This window comes from Balaenoptera borealis (genome assembly GCF_965194805.1).
Source record: "Balaenoptera borealis genome assembly, chromosome: 12".
Classification (NCBI taxonomy): domain Eukaryota; kingdom Metazoa; phylum Chordata; class Mammalia; order Artiodactyla; family Balaenopteridae; genus Balaenoptera; species Balaenoptera borealis.
In genome coordinates this window covers 92,380,713-92,407,042 of record NC_138869.1, presented here as the reverse complement: position 1 = coordinate 92,407,042, position 26,330 = coordinate 92,380,713, and the positions used below count along the sequence as shown (strand labels likewise).

The 26,330-nt window shown below is 40.3% G+C and overlaps 1 long non-coding RNA gene across 1 annotated transcript; it reads left to right on the top strand.

The window, feature by feature from the left end:
• Positions 1 to 326: 326 nt before the first annotated feature.
• Positions 327 to 12,084, top strand: LOC309607665. Its single transcript, XR_014232488.1, has 3 exons — positions 327 to 4,481; positions 10,914 to 10,992; positions 11,851 to 12,084. It is a non-coding gene; the product is annotated as an uncharacterized lncRNA (long non-coding RNA).
• The last annotated feature ends 14,246 nt before the right edge of the window (positions 12,085 to 26,330 follow it).

Sequence of the window (26,330 nt, the reverse complement as noted above, 5' to 3'; positions counted from 1 at the left end):
AACAGAATTGATCTCTAGTGAATTGCTGCTATTTTTAAACAAATTATTTACAATGTAAAACTGTTTCCCCCTTTCCTTTGGAAAGCCTTAAAACTTTGTATGTATTCAGACAAAGGGGAAAAAAACCTATATTTAAATCACTTTTTAAAAATACCATGTTTCATTTGTATTTAGAAAAAACACAGGAAAAAAAGTTGTTTATTATCCCAAGGTTAGTGAGAATAACAATAAGTGGAAAGAAAGTATAACATAAAAAACATATACCCACTGAAACCAGACAACAAGGAACATCATCGACTATAGAAATGATTAGAAATACAACTTACCTCCTTCTGCTAAAGGTGTTTGCAGGCGTGCAGGAAGAGGTAAAGCTGGGATAATGGATTAAGAAATATACCAGAGCTCAGGGTCTTCAGCAAACAACTCGCAATATTAGACAGGTATGTTTCAAACCTACCTTCCTCCGCAGAGATTGTCATCCCTCGGAAACCCTACCTAGAGAGTCAAACTTAAATCACTTGACTAGCAGAAGCCCACATACTGTCTGCTACTGAGGGTGAAATTCCACAAGTGCCTGTGCCTATCAAATGATCACAGTCTGTTCTCCACGGAGGCTTGAAGAACCATGCCACTCTCTCAGGTGGCACAGTGACCCCTGAGACAAAACCTGCAGCACTTATTTGGGTGAGACTTCTACTTGGAGAGCGAGCAGACACAAACACAACCAAAGTCTAGGACCAAAGCTTCCTGTACTCACTCAGGCACACATGCTCTCAATAAGGGCTGCACAGAGTTATTACTGGATATCTCTTGAGCTTCTTCTCAATCTGAAATGTTTTTGTTTTTGTTTTTTTTTAAACACATCACACCAGGATTATAATTCCCTGAAAGACTCTCTAACCTGAAAGCAGAGAGGGGTTTCAAAAAAGAAACAAAGATGAACATTTCATCTTGGCTGCATTTTTAAACTCCTCCTAGAACAGAATCTTCCCTCCCTTCTGGTAAACACATGCTTGTATACATTAAAATTAAAAGGGTGTATAAATTAAGAAGTCTGTGCTCTCCTGTATCCAAGAATCAACCCCAAATACACAACACGTTCACCAATTCCCCAAATGGATATTTGGGGTATAGGCAATGGAAACACATACACACACACACACACACACACACACAAATGCAAACCCAACGAAAGAGACGTTGTAACCTAGGAGAATGTTCTTTGCTTTGGGAGTTAAGGTATCACACACACTGCCTCACTTTTGTTTCGGTGCAGGAGAGATCCCGGGTGCCCGGCAGGGTGACATACAATGGGCGTTAAAAGCACACAGTCTTAGCAAATTAGGTAAATTAGAGATCATTTGACAGTATTCTACTGTTGCTATTGTAATCACAGTAATTTTCACTGGTAATGCTGCTTCGTGATGAAGTGCAGTCCTCACAGGATAATTGTGAAAGATACCGAAAGATTCAGGGATGCAGCATCTGGTTTTAAAAGCTCTTCAGATTCAAACTGGCATTTTACTTTATCTGGAAAATTTATTAGAGATTCAGATCATGCCGGTTTAAATGGAAAGGTGAAAGCAGGGTAATTTCAATCTATGAATTATTCAATCTCAGCCTGGCGAAATTGCCATCCAGGAACTGATGCTCTGACAGCCCTTCCACAGAGCCTCCATTACGCTTGTCATTTTTATTTCTTTATCTACGATCTCTTTCTCAGTTACCCAGCTTGTCTCTTAGGGCTCGGCTTCACAAACCAAAGTATTTCAAATTGGCAATAACCTAAATGTGCAGCTGTCTCAAATCGCTGTCTCCACAGGCTGCCTTTTTTTCCAAATCATTTTTAAAAAGGCACACATCCATGATGATATCTGTTAGGCTCTTCAATTAGATGAATTAAAACACACACACAAACACACAAACACACGCACACACACACAGAGGAGGGCATCATTGCGAAGAAGAACAGTTGTGTTCCGCTAACATCACAAGAGAAGATAAAGTGATGCTTTCTGCTTCCTTCTTTGTTGTCAGTGTGACCCATCCTAGTTGAATCACATCACGCAGGAAGGAGCCAGCACTAAACAGTCTTGCCTGGCACCCTGATTTCCCACCAGCGCAGACGAAGACTGTGTGGAAGGCAGACTAATCCAGGCAACTGTACACTTAGCGAGCACAATTATTTAGGAAAATAAGAAGCCATCGGAGGACCGCAATTAAACTGTCAATCTCCCAGGCTCCACCTGCACCCAGACTGCAGTCGCAACGATTCTCCACTTGATGGCTGGCTGTGTCACTGCTAGTCGACAGCTGTCCCCGCATCCAGAGAGGACTGGGATGGATTTAGGTCAGTGAGTCTGGTTTCTCCTTTAAACCGTGTTCTAACTGAGGAGCGGGGATCTGCTCCAGCCCCCGTGACCAGCCCGAACTGGGAGCTGGGAGAGTCACACAGCATCAGTTCGGTGGAGTCTGCCTGCCCAGGCCCCAGCCAGACAAACGGCATCAGCATCTCCTTTGTCCTAGCCTTTATTCCTGCAGGTAAGGCGGCGCGGCGTGAGAAGCCCGCACGCTATTCCCACAAGTGCTGGGGACCCAGCCGCGCTCCACCAGGGGCAATCTGGCCACCAGGCTCCAAGCAGTACCTGCTCTGCTGGAAATGCACGCTGCCAAGTGTGAAGCCATTGTGTGCATTCAGACTGCTTCTCTGCTCCTGGCTAAACAAAGGTAAATACTCCTCACGGAAGAAATGCTAGGTAGCAGCAGGAAAAGAACACTTTCCAACTGTCGCTTTTTGCCTAGTTGTATGCTTTGTGATGAGGAAACGGCAGGAACCAGGGCTGGGGCAGTGCGATGATGCAGAAAGCAGCAGCGATGACACGGCAGTCAGCTGACTTGCAGGGTGTGATCGTTCAATGTCCTCTACAGAACCGGGCCAGTTTCTAAGGTGGCACCAGTCAGACGACCTTGACTGTGAAGCGGAGTTGCAGGAGGGCAGCCTTTCTCCGTCCACACCTGGCAGTGCTACCCCACACCTGGCAGGCACACCTCACATTGAGTGTCTCTCAGGCAGAGTTTTTAACTCACAGCCTTCGGGACTTAACTATTTCTGTCCTGCTTGCTAAGAAGGCAGGTGATTCTTGGGGTGACCGTCCCAATGCAAAAACAGGTGAAAACCTTCACAGTCCTTATTATTTGGGTTAGTTTCGGCATCAAAAGAAGAATGGTGGGAGAGCTCTCGCCTGCATTTTGGTTTTAAAAAACACACTGCTTTTTTTTAGCAGGTAGAAATTGCCTTAAGCTACTTGTATGCTGTAATTAACTTGTAAATTGTACCTAACGGAATGGCAAGAGCAATAGGAAAAAAACTCGAAGATAAATTAGTCCAGCAGTAGCCTTAAATCATGGTCCGGCTGCTATAAAGCTGTGTGCAGGCTCTACTGCAAAAGGCAGGTTGTGCATCCCAATTAATCTGACAATGGAGCAACAGCCTTATATGGTATTACCCCAGTGATTTGAGGAATGCTAATAAGAAAGCATTCATTACCAGGCATTTGTTTAATGACTGTAATCATACAGAATTAATTTTTGTTGCAATGTTTAACAGAAAGTCAATTATAAATTTGTGCTAAAAGAATAACAATACTAGTATCCGCATGGCACCTTCCTCTGAGGCGACATCCCCTGAAGATGATCTCATATCCCCGACATTTACAGAGCACTCAGAATGTGCTAAGTGCTCTACAGAGCAATCCACGCCCAGCCTCTCTGAGGAGAGGTGCTTATGGTTCTGAGCCAGAAGGACACATATATCGATGTATCATGCAGGTAGCATATAGAGGAGCACCACCTTGACCAATGCCAGTTGTTTTGTAAGGATTCAGTGATTTTTCTCCCCATTTGTGCCTTATGAATTTTATTTTTCTATTTGCTTCTTATTTGGTTCTCTTGACATGAATCCCACTTGAAAGAGGAAGTTTTTCCATAGCAAACAGAGAGGTCAAAACTGGATGGAAGAGCATCTTCCTGTCATTAGGGAACTACGAAGAGTCGTAAGTGACATTTAAATAAAGCAGTGATTCTACTTTGAGGTGGTCAGTGGGTGCAGGTCCATGCTGAGGGATGCCACCTGGAGAGAACCAAACAGACACTTTCTCTTCCTGTACCCTTTTTCAGCTCTCAGTCAAGAATCCAAATCTCATAAATTCACCTTGCCGCCTTCTTTCAAAACCTGCTCTCAGGAAATGAGCCCCCGGATGGTACAAATAACCAATAAGTTTTCGTGTAATTCCTCAGGGGCACTTATGTCTTTGAAGAACACAAGACTTCCAGAAAAGCCACGGCTATCTAATGGGGGGATTTCAAGCACCAGCGCTCCAGGTGGGAAATCATTTCTGTGGGGCAAGGAGGCCTGCCAGGGACTCTGCATCTCCATCATATGGCAGGTCTGTGCCCGTGGTGCTAACCTGCCAGTGGAGCAGGTAAGGCTTGGTCTGGAGCCCACTAAAGCCAGCATGTGCCCTCAATATGTATGGTCAGTGTGGGTCATGGGGGCAGGAGACACTCTGGCAACACCTCTCCCCCCTCAAGGGCATCCCATCTTTCCTCGTGATTTCTCTCAGGTCCTTGCCCACCAAGGAAAAGTGGCCCACGCATTTGTATTTTTAAAAAGCTCCCCGCCACCCCTGCCATCAGGTCATTAATTCTACGGTGTATCCAACATGGAGAACTACTGATTAAATAATGCAATGTGTTCCTTTATGCACATGTGAATTTTGTTTGGAAATTCATATACACAATATATATTTTAGTTGAATATGAGAATTAAGCAATAAAAATGAGTCCTTAAATGTGTCTATCTTTACTGTTAAAATTCTGTACAAATCAATAAAAATTAACTTCAATCGAGGACATCTACGCAGCTGCGATATACCCATATGTCCTCTGTAATTGTCTGGCCACCTGTGGAGGTCACATCCTCCCACAGCAACTTGTTCCTTCCTCTCTTTCAGCACCTTGCATTGTGACTTTTTGCTCACCTAGTGTCTTCCTCCGTGGACTTAGCTCTTCAATGGCAGGGGCAGGGGACATTTGTCTTAATGGCCCCAGTGCCTTCACTCTGCCTGGCAAGTGGTATGTCCTCAATATTTGTGAAAGGAATGAGGGAATGCTAAAGGATGTCTTCCTGTTAGAGAAGACAGTTCAGCGATACCCAAGTTTCCAACACAAGAAGATCAAGCTTTTCCTTCACTGTAGATTATCCTGAAGGAACATGCTTCCCAATGACTGAAAGAATGTTCATTCTCAACTATAAATATTGACTCAAAGCCAGTATTTATAGTTGGCTTTGAGGAAAGATTAAAAAAGGGGGGTGGTGGTGGAAAAATGGACGACATGCTTTATGAAAGTCAATCAAAATCCCATTAGTATTTAATGGCTAATAAATTTCAGTTAAATTTAAATATTCAGAAAAGTAAGGCACATGTTTTACTTTCCTTTTCATTTTGGAGAGTGAGGCCAATGAAGTGGTGGCTCCTCATGCCTTTGCTAGAAATCTGCCCTCTCCCAGCACAGATGAGGAAAAAAAATTCTGTTCCTAAGCCCTCTGGAACTCTCCATTTGGATATGTGCTTTTTTTTTTTTTTTTTTTTTTTTTTGCCATACATTCTCCGGTAGTCTTGTAAAGTTTATGGATCATTTCTCAAGGATGCTTTTATATGCATATACAATATAATAAATGGGATTACAAAGAAAACTAATTGTCCTAAATATCCTAGCTGAAGAACTTTTGCCTTAGAAAATCAGAATACTTCCAAGGTAAAATTGCAAAGTGACTTTGATTGTCTTTCCTCCAACAATCACCCAATAAGAAAGCAAAGTTCAAGAAGAGCCTAGACAATGAGAATTCCTTAGCGGTCCAGTGGTTAGGACTCTGTGCTTCCTTTGCAGGGGGCACGGGTTTGATCCCTGGTCGGGGAACTAAGATCCCTCAAGCTGTTCAGTGCAGCCAAAAAAAAAAAAAAAAAAAAAGAGCCTAGACAAGATAAAGGTGGAGGGAGGGAAATAGATGACTGTATTTATTGAATTTCATTAAACTTGAAACTTAATGTTTCTTCTCAAAAGTGACCTTGTTAGTGACTAGCAGATTCCTCATTTTCACATTAAAAAAACTATACTTTCCAAACTGTCAAGTCACATTATAGAGACCCTTCCTGAGGCTTAAAAAAAAGTGAAGGTAGTGGATTCTTTTTTTTTTTTTTTTAAATAATTAAACTCTCTAGGAGTTAAACCAGCATTTTATTTATTTATTTATTTATGGCTGTGTTGGGTCTTCGTTTTTGTGCGAGGGCTTTCTCTAGTTGCGGCAAGCGGGGCCACTCTTCATTGCGGTGCGCGGGCCTTTCACCGTCGCGGCCTCTCTTGTTGCGGAGCACAGGCTCCAGACGCGCAGGCTCAGTAGCTGTGGCTCACGGGCCTAGTTGCTCCGTGGCATGTGGGATCTTCCCAGACCAGGGCTCGAACCCGTGTGCCCTGCATTGGCAGGCAGATTCCCAACCACTGCGCCACCAGGGAAGCCCCAAAGGCAGTGGATTCTATTTTTTGTTTTATAGATGAGGGAGGGCACTGAAGTTCAAAAAAGATTGAGTCTTGCTACAGCAGCATGTAAGTAAAGAGGGAAGACAGCCCAGGACCCAACTCTCCTAAACCTACAGCAAACCCTCTCCTATTTCGTACTGATATTTAGTCAGTGATGTGCAGGGATTTTAAAAACTGGGTACTTGAAATTAGCCACACTGGGAATATTTACACCATGGAAACGGACAAATACTAAAAATTTAGGGTTGTTGCTTTTTTCTGGAGAGCTGGTTGACATGCTGCAATATATTTAATAATGCCAACTTGTAATCATATGTTCCTTTACTTCAACCCCAGAATCCAAAATGCTTAAGGATATAAACCACAATGGTTAAGCATGAAGGTCTCAGGTTAGAGGGCCTACCTTTGAATCCTGTACCACTTATTATCTGTGGGACCTTGGGTAAGTTCACTCCCCTGAGACTCAACTTCCTCGTCTATAAAACAGGGCTCATAATATTGTGTGCCTCACAGGTTGTTTTGTATATTCATAGAGTGGTGCATATAAGCCGCTTAGCATGGATTCTCACACAGGCTAAGCTCCCAGTGGCTGTTAGCCATGATTATTTTCCCCTTCTTCTTCCTCCTCCTTCTTTTTCTTATTCAATTGATCATCATGGCAGATTGACATTGTTTGCCCTGAAATAACTGACGAGATTTTTAAGGGATTACAGGCAGAAAACAAAACCAAAAAAACCATATACAACCAATTTAGGATTCTGGAGAATGGAGGGTTCCCCTGAGGTTCCTGACTCTTGTGGATAATAGAGATTTGAAGGGCTGGTGTTATTTTTGCATAAATTGTAGAAGCTAAGAAAGTACCACAATTCAACAGAGAAATTATTGATGGATGTAGTTTCAGCATGATTTAGAGATTTTAGAGAAGCCTAATTAAAACTATACACTGTATTAGGGATCACTGTACACAACACATGCAATCAATCAGGCCTCTTGCACCTATAGTCCTACAGCCTCATGAATGCGTTTTCACTTGCAGAGTCTAATGGCCAATTTGCACACCTGCTGAAACATACCGTATTTTTCAGAATTAAGAACTCCTCTGTTAACGAGATTGAGCTTTGAGGGAAGACCCTTTGCCTGGAGGCCAGGGAAGACTTAGTTCTCAGAGGCCCAGGAGTTGGAACATCAAGTCAGCTCTATCCAGAGCGTTACAAGCCAGGGAGACACTCCTCTCCCCATTTTCTGTTGGCACTGGCATGTCCTTGGAATGGGTCTCACAGGTCTGTCCCATCCTTGGGCCTCTCTGCAGTCAGTGTCACTGAACACAGGACCACTATTATAGGGAGAGGGTGGAGAGGCAGTTGAGAAGAGGTGGGGGCAGAACCCTACTTACCTCCACCCATCCCAGCCCAACCACAAAAGAGCAAAAAGGGGATAAAGTTATCACCATGGTACCCTTAGCGCTAATAAAATCCCAAGGGAATACAGAACAAATGCATGCAGTTCTTACAGACTATTACAGGTAGTAAGTTCTGTCAATTCAAAGAAAGGACGGGTCACCAGGCTCTCCCTGCTCTGCCTGCTTCCACGGGTTGTGGGTCTCCTAGCCCAACCACTTGGTGCTTGTCCATTTTTAAAGCTGAATTTCCACTCCCAGAAAATGGCATCCGATGTGACAACAGAGACTGTCCAAATAGCCAGGCTGTGGCCCAAGAGACATCAGCCTGCCAGCTGCTAAAGAAAAAGGTGTTTTAACCCAAATGCCAATTCTGTCTAATAATGGAACTGCAAAAAGAAGAAGAAAAGCAATTCCCATTTAGTGAGTGTCTACAGTGTCCCCTGTGCACATGATCGTCTTCCCAATCGTAAGTACAATAATAGAGACACATGTGGGGCCTTCTATGGCCAGAGTTCCAAATGTTTTACATATAACAACTCATTTAATACCTCCAGCAGCACTTTAAGGAAGATATTAGTATTCGTACAACCACTCCATTAGGTGGGGAGCTATTATGCCCCTTTTACAACCCAAAGCTTGACGAGGTGTTATTCAAATCACACATCTGGTAAATACAGGCTTGTGGATTCCAACCCAGGTTGTCGGACCTGGGTTCAAATTCAAATCTATGCTCTTACCTATTCATATTCAGATACAGGCTTCTTACAAATTAGTGCTCAGTTGTGATAGTCTCTTGAGGGTTGGAAGAGCTAGAGAGAGAAGGAAGGAAGGGAAGCGAGACTTGGAGTCACTCAGGGGAAGGCTTAAAGTCTGAGAGTTGATGAGTAGGGAGACCCTGTCCCACACAAATTATTAGAAAACTGGGCTTCTCATTATAGTGTTCCTTTAACGATACTTGAACTCAGTGGCATGCTGATAAATTGGCTTGGGTCGGGGCTGGGAGCCCTGGCTTGCAGTGTTTGCCAATTTTCGTGGTGTAAATACTCCCACTGTGGCCAGTTTCAAGATTCCAACAGTAACAACCTGTTCCCAAGATTCCTGAATATTTAACAATTGGTTCTAGCAAGCTAACAGGAGTAGCCCTCAGCAAACCACAGTTTGGGCTCAAGCAGCGGATTCCCTTGAAGCCTCTAAAAGCCATATCATTTTATAATGTCTCTACTTTCAGGACAGTCTTCACCTCTCTGATTAAACCCCAGCTCTCTGCTGCTTCAAGGTCTTAGATAGTCTCCTGTATCTTTCTTGTTCTCCCTCCCAAACTGTGTGCCTGTACTTCTTGTATTTAATGAAAGATGTTTTTACTTTTGTTATTCTTGATTTTAAAGGAAGGTGAGACATTTGTATTTCTCTTCCCTTGACTATCTAATAAACGTAACAAATGCGTGTAGCTTATTAAGTGGGAGTGACCCTTGACTGGGTAAAAGGTTGCTCACTCCGAGAATTGGTCAGCCTTTGCGAGAACAAAGGAGCCTGCAGGTGTATGTTTGCACGTGCTCCCCCTCACACACGCATTCAATAATATTTATTGCAAGCCCTGTAGAGCCAGGAGCACGTACAAACACACTGCACTCACCATTTTGGATTCGCACCTGTTCCCAAGCGCTTTCTCATACTTTAGCCAGTGCACAATACTTTGAGGCTCCAACAGCCATGCAAAGTCACTCTGTAAGCACATGAATACCATGAGGTCATGATAGGAATTCAGACCCAGCAAATTAAATTGCAATTACCCTTTGAGAAACCAAGTAACTCTAAGGATAATCACCATGTTCTGTGTAATATTTTTTTTAGATCTTTGGGGGCACTAATTTGTAAAGCACATATAAGCAAATGAGCAAGGGGCTACAGCAAGGGGCTGACAGGTAGTTACTAAATAACTGCATGCTATTTGAAAACACGGTTTAATAGAAGATGAAAACAGGTTTAATAGAAGATTCCCCTAAACTGTTTCTTGTACCTGTGGAACACTTTAAAGTTATTCTTTTTTTGCCTTGGTTCTGTTTAATGCTAAGCCATAACTCTTTTGAACAATGTTGTCTGGTAAAATATACTAGAGTGTAGGCTCTAAGTATAGGTTAGAACTCAATACGAAATGATTTCTTTTTCCTGCATTATGTAGAGTAAAGGTTATTAGCTTTTAAAAGTTGATCATAAATGCAGTCTATTTTGGAAAAATACATAGCTGTGCAAGCTTCTTGTTTGTTTATTAATGTAGGGGTCTTTCTAGCATCTAGATGTGCTTGCAGAATGCTCCCCAAGTATCACTGCCTTCTTATTCCATTTTATTCTAATAACAAGTCTGGCTGTATTTCTTTCTCCCTCTGTCTCCTTTCTCATTTCGGGAATGGAAGCTAAAAGAGATGAGATAAAAGTAAATAAGTGCTTGTCTGTGGCATGGGGGAGAGAGGTTTTTGAGCTAGGAGATAGAAGACATTGGGCAAATCACTTACCTTCTCCATCTCAGGCTTATTAATTTTAAGCTGAGAATGAATACGTTTTGTGAGTAATGCACACAAATGCATAATGCACGTGAATGTGCTTTAAAAAGTTGGAAGTGCTACTTTAAAATACAGGCACTAATGTAACAGTATTCTTTAAATTTTTGAGTAAATTCTAGTAATCGCACATGATCTGGTTGTATACCACTGCTCACTCTCCACGCCACCCCCCCCGCCGCCCCCGCGCTGCTCCTAGACCCTGCTTCTCATTCCATCCTGTCTTTGGCAATTTCTTGTTCTAATCATGCTTTGCAAATGGTCAAAAACAAAAAGCTGCAAAAAGCCAAATCTTGTAGAAAACTTGTTCTTTGTATCTTAGCAGGATATTAAGTTAATTACTATTTTCCTTCTACCTTTAGGAAATTTTAGGATTTTCCCTTGAAGGATATTGCTTGCTACAATCCACTGAATACAGAAAGAGTCCAAGAGCTAAAATTGGTAAGAAATAGAACTTCTGAACACCACCAGTATTCCTGATATATTCTAGATGGTGGAAGTCTAGAAATATGATTCTATTATGCTTGCAATTAAAACCTAAGGTTTTCTATGCCATCGTGAAATTATCTGCTTACAAAGCATTTTGCCAAAGGGACTCATGTCTCTTCCTTTCTCAGAGGACGTGGTGCTGGGCAGTGCCAATCCCAGGGTAGATGCAGAGAATACATTTTCTTTTCTCAGATCCTTCGTGTCACTGATGCTTATTGCACTGATAATTCAAAATGGAACCAGCCAGTTTTCATTTACTGTATCGCTCAACATACCACCATTTCCATAGTACGTTAGTGTTACAGCCATAAAAATTATTTCCTAAGTATGAAAGAGCTGAAGTAGTCAGCCTTGTTATGTTAAGAATAATATAATAAGAAAACCAATAATGAGCCAATAAAATCATGCAGTGTTTAGGTTCAGTTTCAAAGTGAATTAAAAGTCATCCTGATTTAGTAGGAGAACACATTTGTGAAAACTAGACTTCGTAACAGATTTATGAATGCTTTCTGGATGCAAATCAGATACATGAGCAGCCCTTAACGCACAAGCATCCAACAAGCATCCGGTTTTTCAACTCCTTTGACTTATAAAGACGGCTGCCAGTTGTATGTGCAATGGCTGGTGACGTTCAACGTAGCTGGAAATTGAGGAAGGTGTGAATGGGAGGCAAAGAGGTAGAGACAGCATATGTGAAATATTCTTTTAAGAACTATGGTTAACAAAGACTCATTAGAAGGAGTAGTTTAAAAGGTACATATTTGGGCTTCCCTGGTGGCGCAGTGGTTGAGAATCTGCCTGCTAATGCAGGGGACACGGGTTCGAGCCCTGGTCTGGGAAGATCCCACATGCCGCAGAGCAACTACGCCCGTGAGCCACAATCACCGAGCCTGCGCATCTGGAGCCTGTGCCCCGCAACAAGAGAGGCTGCGACAGTGAAAGGCCCGCGCACCGCGATGAAGAGTGGCCCCCGCTTGCCGCAACTAGAGAAAGCCCTCGCACAGAAACAAAGGCCCAACACAGCCATAAATTAATTAATTAATTAAAAAAAAAAAGGTACATATTTCTACATATGAGATTTGGGGGGGTATTTATTTAGGATAGAAACTTTAAAAATAAAGTTATTGGCTGAGGAAAAATAATTAGTAAAAAGTGGTAAATCGGAGATATGGAAGATAGAAGGGTTAAATGATGGAGTTCCAGAGAGACACAGGATGAGGCCGAGTACATCCTTGGAGGAGAAGCTGGCCTTCAGCATCCTTCTTACCCTCTGACACCGAAGCGAAGATGGTATGGGTATACGAGGGAGCTACTGTCTGTCTGACTGTGGTTTCCAGAATTACGAGCAACACTGCAAACACGTTCTGATCAGAAAAGACAGACTATTAACTTCCTAGACATAGATATTGTGAAACTATGACTGTAGTCCACAACCGAATTAACTTTAGACAGTAGATCACTTTTCCTTAGGAAACAGTATACTATAGAGGTAATTCATAAGAGCCCTGGCCTTAGGTTCAAATCCTGGCTTAGCCACTTACTAGCTATAGGACTTTAGTCAAGTTCCTTGTAATTCTCTGTTTTCTCAAGAATAAAATAGGGATTGTAATAATAATAAATCTACCTCAGAGGATTACTATGAGAATTAAATGAGATAACTAATAGTAAACATTCAAGAAATGTAAAATATTTTGATTGCTGTTACTACTCGTGGTAAATTTAAATTAATAGAGTTTTTATAGGGTGCTGTTAAGAAACATTTTCCCATTCTATCTGTATACAGTTGATTCTTTTAGACTCAGGGGTAAGACTTTAACTCTACTGAATTTTGCATGTTAGATTCATTTTTTTCTTCCATTCTCCTAAGATCCTTCTGTGTTCTGACTTCTTCAATGTATTTATTGTCCTCCCCAGACTGTGTGATCTGTGAATCTCAGGAGAAGCCTGTGACACCCACTGCTACTGCATACCCAATATCCATTTTTCATCTTCTTCTTTACTAACAAATGCTTGATTGCGTTAAATTGTAGCAATGGGTTCAATTAAAGTACACTTGACCCCTAACAACATGAGAGTGAACTGTGCGGGTCCACTTATACGCAGATTTTTTTCCATAGTAAATACTATCGTACTACACGTGGTTGGTTGAATCCAAGGCTGTGGAAGCCCAGATACGGAGGGCAGACTATAAGGTTACACAGGGAGTTTTGACTGTTCAAGAGTCAACTGAACTCTATGTCCCAGCATCACTTGCAGCTAGGGGTGGTTATGTGATACAGTTCTGGCCAGTGACGTAAAAGCAGAAGTCACTGGGAAGGCTTCCAGGCAAGCTTATTAAAGAGGCCAGATCCATGAGGATGAAAACCGGATTCTAAGAAAGATGGAGAGGAAAGAAAAGTAGCCTGGGGCATGATGCCATTGTGTAGCAGCTGCACAGGCCGTTCACTAGGCATCCCCAGAGTCTTTTTGTCTTGTGACAAAAACAACCGCTCTTTGGTTAAGCCTCTGTCGTCAGGGTGCTGTTGCATTTAGCAAATGCAATTTCTGTGGGCTCCAGATGCCATCTGTAGTCTCATCTAAATATTTGGGGGAAATAAAAGATACTGAAACAGAACAGAGCTAAAGACAGAACTATGGCATATCACTACAAACCATCCTCCAGCTTGATTGTTTTTTTTTTCCAGATTTACTGAGATATAATTGACATATAACACTGTGTAAGTTTAAGGTGTACAACATGATGATTTGATTTTACATATATATATATATATATATATATATACATATATATAGAGAGAGAGAGAGAGAGAGAGATTGTTCTTACATTAATATCCTTGTAAAAAAGTTCATGTCAACAGCTCATTGTTTCACCTGTGCTAGTCTTGTCTACATTATGAGCACTATGAGAGCATATGGATTATGTCTTATTTCTTTTACATTTGACACAGTGCCTAGCCGTCTCCCGGATGAGTGGTATGCATTCAGTATAGATTTGTAAAACGAAAGGAGTCTTGCAAAGATCAACTTCTCATGGTACAGATAAGGAAACTGGGGCTCAGAAGCCTTGTCCCAACTCAGGCTTCCAGCAAGTCCTAGAGCCTGTGCTCACTCTCAGATTCTCAGCCAGTGTTCACTGCATTGCACCACCACTGTATTTGAATAATTCATACAAAACTTCCTTTTGTCTTATACTCTCTCTCTTCAATATCTCATTTTACTGAACCCAGAATTATATTACTAACCTTTTAAATACCCTTAGGCATTCACGAGGAATTAAAGAAAATTTTTGTTTTCCAGGTAAATATACTTTAGCTCTGAGACCTGAGTATCCTGTCCATGATCACAGAGAACAAGTGGCAGTAAGAAAAGTACACGTAAAGGCTTTTGCAACTATAGGGGCCATGGTTCCAAAAAGGAAACAGACTGATAAAAGGTCTCAAATTTCCATTTGGACTTGGTTGCCTCGTCCTCACCCCCATTGTTGAGATCTCAGTAAAAATAGCTTTTCCCCAGTGATGACTGTCACTCTTTCTAAATGGAAAACAACTTGTACATTTCTCTTACCTCCCTAACTGGGACAATATTGGCACAAACATTTCCTTGATATTTCGTAACTCCCTAACTCCCTCCAACTGCTGCAGCTGTTCCGCGACAGACACAGGGAGAGATTAGATAGGGCATTTGCACCTGGCCAGCCATAAACTGTTTCTTAGTTGCACATGAAGGTTAACAGGCCCAATTCCCTTCTCTCCTCAGACCCAGAATGTGGAAACATGAAAGAGAGCTGTAGTTATTTATAAACAATAAAAACTTCTGTGGAGTGTATAAAGTGAATGGATTTATTTGCCTACTCAGAGGAGAAGCAGACGTTTTCCGGGTAGTTGACAACTTGGTGCTGTGCTCGCCCATGCCTAGTCCTTTATGTTCAAACGTTAGACTATAGGTTTTGTTTCCATCAGAGGGTAGGAGTGGACTCAACACTGATTGTGTGCTCCCTCTGCTAGTTCGAGATTCTATCCTTCAACAAGTAGGACGTTTTCTCTTTGCAACTTGGCCTTGGTACTTTCTGGTACATCTGCCTCCAGCTGGACTCTGCCCCCATCACTCAGCATCGACCCTAAGTGGGGAGAAGTGGAGCTCAGCTTGGGAAAGGGGGTGGAGTTGGGTGCATCTCGTGGAGTCCTCTCCTCAATTTGACGCAGTGGAGGCTGGCTGGCAGGAAGCACGATTAAAATGAGTTTATAGACTTCTGCAGCCAGCTGTCATCTACTTAGCCGCAATGTGGTAATTTGAGAGCATTATGGGAAAAAAAAAAAAAGGCTTCATATTAGATCATTTGAATGTGCTCCTTTTTCCCCCCACAAATCCTAATACTCTACACTTCTGTTACCAGTGTGTTATATAAGCATGATTCATTCTTAGACTTGAATAACTCTTTGACCATGTGCAATTCAGAGGTAAACAAGGAACTTCAATTCAAATGGAAATGTGCCATATTCGTGGCACTTTCCACTCCTTGTTTCTAGTAGTTTTCAATCTTTTCAAGTATGGGAGCCCATGTTTTACCTAATAATAGTTTTGTTTTAGTCCCTGTTGATTGAGGATACCAAAAGCTACCATGAAAGCAGCATATTTTGTATTATTAATCATTACAACAGCAACTTACACATGAAAAATAGTAGTGTATATATTCCAATGCATTATTTATTCTGTCCTTGATAGTACTTGGTATAAATATAGATTCCAGGACTCCCTAAAGTAACTGCAAGTGTTCCCAGGGGTTCAAGGCCCAAATTATAAATATAGTCACTCTTTGAAAAAAGGAATGACTCTTGCAGAAGGAATTTAGAGGGAGGGCTGTTAAAATCATCTTGCAAAAACTTGCAGAATAAGATCTTTGGTACACCATGTTCCACAGGATAAAAGAAGAGAAAGCTAGGAAGATAGCATTTGAATTTCCAGCAATAAATTTAGGTGTTATGATTTTGCCATTTAGCAAATACTATATATTTTTTTAATGGACCAGTGTAATTAGACAAAATTCCTAAATCAGCTCAAATATTTTTATCTTCTTATAGTGTGTAACCCTTAACCGGTATACTCACTGTGATTAGCAATAAGGGAACTGTGCTTGAAAATCCCTATTTATTAAAACTACATTAAGTAAAATATAGAGTACATGATACACAATCTGATTTAATTTTTATATGAGATTATTAACAAATATTGAACTATTATATATAATATAATATCATCTTCTCTCTCTTTATTCAGACCTGTAAAATAATATTCAGGTAATTGGATATGTATTAAAAGTTATTTCTAGCTTCGTTTTCCCCTCTTGACTTGGGGCAAGCAATGGTGTCTAAAAGATTTTCTGATTCACATCTGAAAACACAAAGCAGAACTCCAGTATAAATCATAGACCTTTCTTCTCTAAAAATTGTGGAGAAAAACACATTGTATCCCATTTTTCAGTAATCCTCGACTCTTATTTTCTCCTGAGAGTCCACTCTTCCTGATGGAATTACATTTGGTTTGTAATCTAAAGCCCTGATGTTTTCACTGGGGGAGAAGACATGAAAAGATCAGCCTCACACCTAAGCCAAACTATTCCCTGGATAATCCTCTCCAGATAGCAAACATTAGAACAAACAAAGATAAACTTCACATGGGCAGCTCCAAGGCTATGCATCCCTAGGAGGGATACTTCCAGACTTCCCTGGGCGCCTAGTTACAAAAATGATATGATCCATGGTGAGGAAAGATACACATTCCCACCCAAAGTTTATACAAGTTAAATAGTGGTCCCCACCAAGCAGGCAGGGGACCAGATAACCTCTCCTAGTTGGGCTGCCCAGAAAGATCTTTGAAAGCCAAAGGGCGGAATACTGACATACACTCAACTGCCCCGACAACATGCAGTTAACCTGCCAACATCTTATAGCTACACACCTTTGCAGAACTTCCAAAAGGGCAAAAATCAAAGGCTTCAATCTCATTCCTGTTCTGTAGCATGAGGCTTCATCCCTCACATAAAGTAATACCTTCCTTCACCCAAAAGAATTCAACTCCCTCTCCCACAGGCCACCACTGAGCCCCCTCTCCCTGGATTTGCATCCAGGTGCAAATTCATACGTGTGGTGGGCATCCTTCATCCAAATGCAAATCATTTTGCAAGATCAAAATTCTTTTGCTAAGGACTGTTGCGGCTGGACTCTAAGAAAATCTGCATTTTGACTGGTAATATAGGCACAGCCATGGGTTATAGAAATGAAGGGACAAAGAGATCATTACAAAATCAAATTAACAAACAAATGAAATACAAATATACTTTATTAACTGTCTACATTTTTTTGAGACAGGAAGAGACTAGAATTTAGAATGCTGAAATGCAACTAAGTGAAAAGGGGCAAAAAGTATTTTAATGAATTATGACACAACTTGAGATGCAGACTGGATAATTAGAGTCTCCAATTGTAACTCAGTGGAAAGCTGGCTTGATTTAGCCCTCTTCTGATGATTTGTTAGAGAAAATGGCTATATTTCAAAGTAAGAGTTCCATATTGGTTGTAGTTTAAGACAGCTAAGTTATAAAGAATATTCAAGCTAGTATTAGAAAAATTTTAAAACATTTCCAACTCAATATTTTTAAATTGCTTGCTAAAACATTTAAAGACAGTATTTTTTTGTATTATAAAAAATGAAAATTTCCCCAAATTTAGTTCCCAAAAGTCCAGCCTTAGTTTTGTTCTTTATATCATTCTCCTTCACCCAAATATATCAACACTGAGAAACGAAGATACCTCGAGTCAGTGATGTGGATAAGTGTGAGGCCAATAAAAACGACTGACAGGAAAAGTATCACCACACCCACAATTTGTGAAATGGAGTTGTAAGTACTTTGACTACTGAGGAGCCCCACAGAGAGGACAGAAATCCGGACAATGACCAACGTCATACACCCTTGATCTCTGGGGTTGATCTGGGACGTGCCTCCCCACCAGACATGTAGATTCCTAGCCTCGAGAGCTCCATGGGTAGACATGGGCCCTGCGGGGACCTGAGCCACCTCTACACACAGGCTAGAAGTGGTTCAAGGGATACCTGGAGATAGATCTCCTGACTCAGATACGCAGAACACAGTAATATCAACTTTCTTAACAGTGGGGAATGAATGACACCAAGGGCATTTTCTCATGTATGGTTAAAACTATTCATGGGCAATGATTACAATTGTTAGTGTAGTATTCTCATAAGGTTCCGAAGAAGACTGCAAGTTCCTTGGAGCATGAAAAGTCTCCTTGCTGCTGCCTCTCCTGCCAGGCTCCCTCTGCAACCAAGTACCTGACATCTGACCATTGAACCACTGGCCATCGTAGGAGCTAGAGGCTAGATCAGCTGGGAGTGTCTATTTGGAATCATTTAATGTAATTACTGGCACATGATAATGACATATTGATCTCGAGTCCTCTCTCTTTCCCACCTTCCCTCCTTGCCTTTCTGAAACCAGAGCAGAAGTGTGTGTGTGTGCACACTTGAGTGAAGGTCCTATTCACACCTACCTGTAATTGTAAAACTTCTTCTTATCACAAAAGACTTGCAAGGCTTATCTTTTCTAAAAGAAAGAAAAAACTGACCCCACCCCTGCCTCCTTCACCCTTCTCCATTCTAGCAGTAAAACTTCCATTCCTTAATGCCACAGGGAGTCAACAGTTAGGCTTTTACAAACTGTGCTTTCTAAATGCTTGCTTTAAAGAGCACAGCACTTTATATTTTCCCATTCAGTCCTTCCCCAGAGTCAATACTGTACTCAAAATTCAACTATATTCCCAGGTCTAGTAGCACTATTATATAATGTAGTCTGTTTAGGAAGTACAAACTCAATGTCAGGCATGTATTAAGTATTCAGTGCAAGTTCTTTGCCTTTCTACCCCTTATCCTTAAAGCTAACTGAAGGTTAAATGTAGCTTATCTCCTATGCTATTTACTCCACTGAAAAAGATCATAGCATGTACAAACCATTTGAATGCTACGCCTCTTTATTTTCTGCATGATTTTAACCTTATTCATGGTTCGTGGTGTATAACACTATTACTTTCCTTTATCCTTTGAAGGATGTCACTCAATAGACATTCACGCAGTACCTTTTATGAACAGGACCATAGTGAGGCAGAGAGGTGATGTAGTGCCATGGTTAACAGAGCAGCCTGGTTAAGAGAAGACTCAGGAACAGCCTCGGTCAAATTACGTGCCGTTCCTCAGTTTTCTCATCTGTAAATTGGGGATAATTATAGTAGTTACCTCATAGGGTTGTTGTAAGGAATAAATGGGGCAGATCATGTGAAGTGCTCAGAACAGCGACAAGCATCTATTAAGTTATAACTATTTTGATGTATCCAGGAGCTAGTGCAGGGATTCTTAGCCTGGAGTCCATGAACTCCTAGGGCCCACAGATGGATTTAGAGTATCCCAGAACCCCTTGAAATTATCTGCAGAATTTAGATTACTTTGTCTAGAGAGGAAGTTTATAGTTTTCACCAGGTTCTCAAAGGCGTGTGTGAGGCCAAAAGGGTTAGGACCCACTGAACTTGGGCTGTAGAGACACAAGACAAATTTTCCTCTAACAGAGGAGATGGACACTTAGTGACAATAAATATGATAGCAGTTATGTAGAAACGGTCCAAGGTGCAATCGGACACATAGAAGAGCCACGTGGGGGGAGTGATGCAACAAAGAAAGCTTCCTGGAGTAGGTGGCATTTCAGAGAAGTCCTAAGTATGAATAGAGATAGGTAGATGGAAAAGGGAGTTAACAGTGTTCCAGGGATAGTGACAGCCATGTGCAAAGGTAGGAGCTGGTGTGCTCCAATTAGGAAAGAGCAAAGACTCAGGTGTGAGTGGGCCAAGAAGAAACTACACCAGAAGTAAAGAAGTTAGGAGGCTAGTACATTAGCCACAAAGTGAAGCACTCAGTTCTCCACCAAGGCAGTGGTCTCAGGTAGAGGATAGCAGGTAAGCTTGGGTCCTTTCTTATGCAGCAGGGAATCATGAGTCTCCCAATTAATTATTGCAAATGTGTACTGAGATAAATTCCCTAGCATATACCTAAAGCATATTATTCCTACCAACCATGACTACCAGCTGAGGTTACTAATTTTCATGTCAGAATTAAGGAAACCTATTGAGGAAAAAAAGGGCAAATTTGAAAGCTAACTTATTTATGAAAAAGCATTTCCAATTCCATTTTAATTTGTTTCTGAAATCCAGTTGGAATGACCTAAGTATTCCTTGTGAATGCAACATCAAGGGTATCTATGATCATTTCAGTGGTGGTGACTAGTTTTACATATTCTGTGGCTAAATATAATCAATTCTGTAGCTTCCTAATGATCTGCCCTGAGGAGTTATTATTCCTGATGGCAATTAATCAAAATTAAAACAGACTGCATAGAATGAAGCAAATTCAAACCTCTAGCCTCAGTTAGGAACACCTGCACATTTAGATTAATCATGGGTCTTACATGAATGTGACAGGTATATCAATATTATAGAGAAAAGAGAAGAGTAACATTTTCCAGCAGAGTTCCAAGTGTAATTCCAAGGAGCAAAGGTTCTAAACCTCGGTCTATGTCGAACAAAACCACACAGAATCCATAGTTGTCCATTGCATTGACATTAAAATTATTTTCTTCCCAAAAGCTTAGATATTTGTGCCATTTGCATTGCAAAACATAAAATGCAGGGAGTGGTGACAACAAAATGGAGGAATTTGACTGTCTTCCTCCCAAGGAACACCGATTTTGACACACAAATGAGAGTGCCTTTGTGGGCATTCAGGAGTTCAACAGAGAAGTTCCAACACATTGTTGGAGAAAAAAAAAATCCGAGATTGGACACAATGAAGAAGGTAAGAGGAAGAATTTCACTTTACCCAAGTCAACCCCCTGCCCCAAGGCGGTACAGCTCAGTGCTAAGAGAGACCTTCTATGTCAGTGAGAGCACATGAGTGAGTGCCTGGCTTTCCCAGCTGTACAGGATGCAGCCAAAGAGGCCCACCTCATTGGTCCTGTTCATGCCTCATCCAGAATACTGAGATGTGCTGCACAACTTAGAGGAGGGGAGGGGCAAAAAACAGTAGCCAGGGCTCTTAGAGGTCAGAAAGGGATGCAGATCCACTAAATGCCATGCAGAATCCATCAGGAAGCTCAACCACAAGTCACTGGGGATACCTCTTTTGAGGATCCTGCCAGCTGGCCCACAGACACCCTCAACACTCTGCACAGCTCACCCACACACACCACCACCACCATGTCTACATGGCCAGCTCCCTGCTCATGCCCCCAAGGGCAACAAGTGCAAGTCTTTGCAGACAGCTAGTGAGTATGTGCAGAAAGCTGGCTCAACTCTACAGGATTGGGAGAAAGCATAAGAACTTGAGCATTCAGCTATGCCCTGGGGAAGGCAAATGGGACGCTGTCAGCATTCAGCCAGCCTTTGCAGGATCAAGAGAAAGAATACCATCATTAAGAATTCCCCGCCCCCAAGGGGGAACAAGAAGTGTGGAGCATGTATATCTATAGAAAATTTCTGAGAGAACCTCAGAATACTTAGCAGGGCTGGCAGAAGGTATTTCTCTCCTGAAGACAGTCAGTGGAGACTGCAGGAAGTGCTTCTTCAAATGCAAATAGAGCAAAACAAGACTTCAAGGAACAAGAAAAAACAAGGAAACATGACACTACCAAATAAACACAATATTTTTCCAATAACCAACTTTAAAGAAGTGGAGATCTGCAATTTGCCCAATAAAAGAATTGAAAATAGTTGTCTTCAGGAAGCTCAGTGATAAAAAGAAATCCAATTCAAAGAAATCAGGAAAACAATACAGAAACAAAATGAGAATTTTAACAGAGATATAGAAATCATAAAAAAGAACCAAACAGAAAGTCTGGAGCTGAAAAATACAATGAATGAAAGGAAAAATGCAATAGAGAGCATGAACAGCAGACTTGATCAAGCAGAAGAAAGAAGCTGTGAAGTCAATTCAGGTCATTTGAAATTATCCAGACAAAGGAGAACAAAGAAAAGAGAATGAAAAAGAGTGAAGAAAGCCTATGTGAATTATGGGATACCATCAAGAAAAACAATCTATGAATTAATGGAGTACCAGAAGGAGAATAGAGGGAGAAACAGATAGAAAAATTAAAGAAATGGTGGCTGAGAACTTTGCAAAGCTGGGGAGAAATACAGACATCCAAGTTCATGAAGCTCATGGGTCCTCAAAAGGAGTCAACTCAAAAAGATCTTCTCCAAGCAGATTATAATAAAATGAGCTAAAGTCAAAGACAAAGAATTTTAAAACCAACAGAGAGAAAGAGAAAACCTCGCATACAAGAAAACCCCATAAGGCTATTAGCAGATTTCTCAGCATAAGCCTTGCAGGTCAGGAGAGAGTGGGATAATATATTCAAAGCACTGAAAGAAAAAAAAACTGCCAACCAGGAAGACTTTACCCAGTAAAGCTATCCTTCAAAAATGAAGGAGAGATAAAGACGTTCCCAGACAATCAAAAGCTGGTGGAGTTCATCATCACTAGACCTGCCTTATAAGAAATAGTAAAGAAATTCTTCAAGTTTAAATGAAAGGGCACTAATTAGTAACATAAGAAGATATGAAAATATAAGATATACTGATCAAGGTAACTGTATAGTCAAATTCAGAATACTCTAATACTGTAATATGGTACTGTGTTAATCAACTCCAGTATAAAGGCTAAAGGACAAAAGCATTACAAATAACTATAGCTACAATTATTTGTTAATGGATATACAATATAAAAAGATGTAAATTGTGACATCAAAAACATGAAATGGGGGGGGGAAAGGGTAGAGTTTTTGTACGTGATCAAAGTTAAGTTATCAGCTTGAAATAGACTGCTATAGCTATAAGATGTTCTGTGTAAATTTCATAGTAACCACAAGGCAAAAATTTACAATAGACACACAAAGATTAAAGAGGAATGAATCAATCAAAACATACCATTATGGAAAATCATCAATTCACAAAGCAAATCAGCAAGAGAGAAAGGAACAAAGGAACTAGAGAACAGCCAAAAAACAATTAACAAGATGGTAAGTCTTTACCTATTGATAATTACTTTAAATGTAAATGGATTAAATTCTCCAATCAAAACACATGGAGTGGCTGAATGGATAAAACAAGAAGACCCAACTGTCTGCTGCCTACAAGAGACTCAATTCCGTTTTAATGACACACATATGTTCAAAGTGAAGGAATGGAAAAAGAAATTCCATGCAATGGAATCCTAAAGAGAAAAGGGGTAGTTATATTTGTATCAGACAAGACAGACCTTAAGTCAAAAACTTTAACAAAAGACAAAGAAGGTCATTATATAATGATAAAGGAGTCAATTCATCAAAAAGACATAACAATTGAAGTATATATGCACCCAACATTAGAGCACCTAAATATATAAAGTATATGCTAAATGATTTGAAAAGAAAAATAAACAAAACAATAATATTAGGGGAATTCAGTACCCCATTTTCAATGCTGAATAGATCATCCATGCAGAAAATCAATAGGAAACATTACACTTGAACTATACTTTAGACCAAAGGACCTAACAGACATTTATAGAACATTCTAACAGCAGCAGAATACACATTCTTGTCAAGCCCACAAGGAACATTTTCTAGGATAGATAATATGTTAGGCAACAAAACAAGTTCAGCAAACTTAAGAAGACTGAAATCATACCAAGTATCTTTTCTGACCACAATGGTATGAAAATAGAAATCAGTAACAGGAGGAAAAATAGAAAATTCACAAATATGTGGAAATTAAACAACAAACTCCTGAACAACCAATGGATCAGAGAAGAAATCAAAAGGAAGATAAAAAATACCTTGAAACAAATGAAAATGGAAACACAACATATCAAAACTAATGAAATGCAGCAACACAGTTCAAAGAGATGTTTATAGCAATAAATGCCTACATTAAGAAAAAAGAAAGATCTCAAACAACCTAACATTAGACCTCAAGGAACTAGAAAAATTCAAACAAATGAAGCCCAAAAGTTAGCAGAAGGAAGGAAATACAAAGATCAGACAGAAAGAAATGAAATAAAGACCAGAAAAATAATAGAAAAGATCAATGAAACTGAGAGCTGTTTTTTTTTAAAAGATAAACAAAACTGACAAACCTTTAACTAAACTAACTATAAAAAAACAGAAGACTTGAATAAATAAAATCAGAAATGAAAGAGGAAACATTAAAACTAATACCACAGGGCTTCCCTGGTGGTGCAGTGGTTGAGTATCTGCCTGCTAATGCAGGGAACACGGGTTCGAGCCCTGGTCTGGGAAGATCCCACGTGCTGTGGAGCAACTAAGCCCGTGAGCCACAACTACTGAGCCTGCGTGTCTGGAGCCTGTGCTCTGCAACAAGAGAGGCCACGATAGTGAGAGGCCCACGCACCGCAATGAAGAGTGGCCCCCGCTTGCCGCAACTAGAGAAAGCCCTCGTGCAGAAACGAAGACCCAACACAGTCAAAAATAAATAAATAAAAATAAATTTAAAAATTTAAAAAAAAAACCTAATACCACAGAAATACAAAGGATCATAAGACACAACTATGAACAATTGTATGCCAATAAATTGGACAATCTAGAAGAAATGGACAAATTCCTAGAAATACACAGCCTAGCAAGTCTGAATCATGAAGACACAGAAAACTGCACAGACTAATAATGAGTAAGGAGATTGAATCAGTAATTGAAAATCTCCCAATAAAGAAAAGTCCAGGAGCTGATGGTTTTACTAGTGAATTCTACCAAACATTTAAAGAAGAATTAATACCAATCCTTCTCAAACTCTACCAAAAAATTTGAGTACTTACATATTCATTTTACCAGCCCAGTATTACCCTGATGCTGAAGCCAGACAAGGACACTACAAGAAAAGAAAACTACAGGCCAATATCCTTGATGAATATAGATGCAAAAATCCTCAAAAAAATACTAGCAAGCAGAACTGAACAGCACTGTAAAAGGATCATATACCATGATCAAGTTGGATTTATCCTTGGGGTGCAAGGATGGTTCAACATACAAAAATCAATAAATATGACTCACCACATTAACAGAATGAAGGATAAAAACACGATAATTTCAATAGATGCAGAAAAAAGAAATTGACAAAATTCAACATCCCATCCTTTCATAATAAAAACTCTTAAATTAGATATATAAGAAATATATCTCAACATAATAAAGGCCATATATGACAAGCCCAAAGCTAACATTGTACTCAATGGTGAAAAGGTGAAAGCTTTTCCTCTAAGATCAGGAACAAGATAAGGGTGTCCACTCTCACCACTTCTATTCAACATAGTACCAGAAGTCCTATCCAGTGCAATTAGACAAGAAAAAGAAATAAATGTCATCCAAATTGGAAATAAAGTAGTAAATTTTTCTGTTTGTAGATGACATAACGTTATACGTAGAAAACCCAAAGACGCCACCAAAAAGCTGTTAGAAATAACAAATTCAGTAAAGTTGCAATATACAAAAATCAGCTGCATTTCTATTAACAACAAACTATTAGAAAAAGAAATTAAGAAAACAATCCTATTTACAGTAGCATTAAAAACAATTACTTAAGAACGAATTTAACCAAGGAGGTGAAAGACCTATACACTGAAAACTACAAGACATTGATGAAATAAACTGAGGATGACACAAATAAATGGAAAGATATCCCAAGTTCATGGATTGGAAGAACTGATATTGTTTAAATGTCCATACTACCCAAAGAGATCTACAGATTCAGTGCAATCCCTATCAAAATTCCATTGGCATTTTCCACAGGAATAGAAAAACACAATCCTAAAATTCATATGGATCCACAAAAGACCCTGAAGAGCCAAACCAATCTTGGAAAGGAAGAACAAACCTGGAGGCATCATACTTCCTGATTTCAAACTCTATTACAAAGCTATAGTAATCAAATATTATGGAACTGGTACAAAACAGACACATAGACCAATGGCACAGAATAGAGAGCCCAGATACAAACCCACACAAATATGGTCAACTAATCTTTGACAAGGGCACAAGAACACACAATGGGGAAAAGATGGTCTCTTTAGTAAATGCTACTGGGAAAACTGGATATTCACATGCAAAAGAATGAAATTGGACCCCCTACCCTACACCACTCACAAAAATTAACCTGAAATGGTATAAAGACTAAAATGTAAGCCCT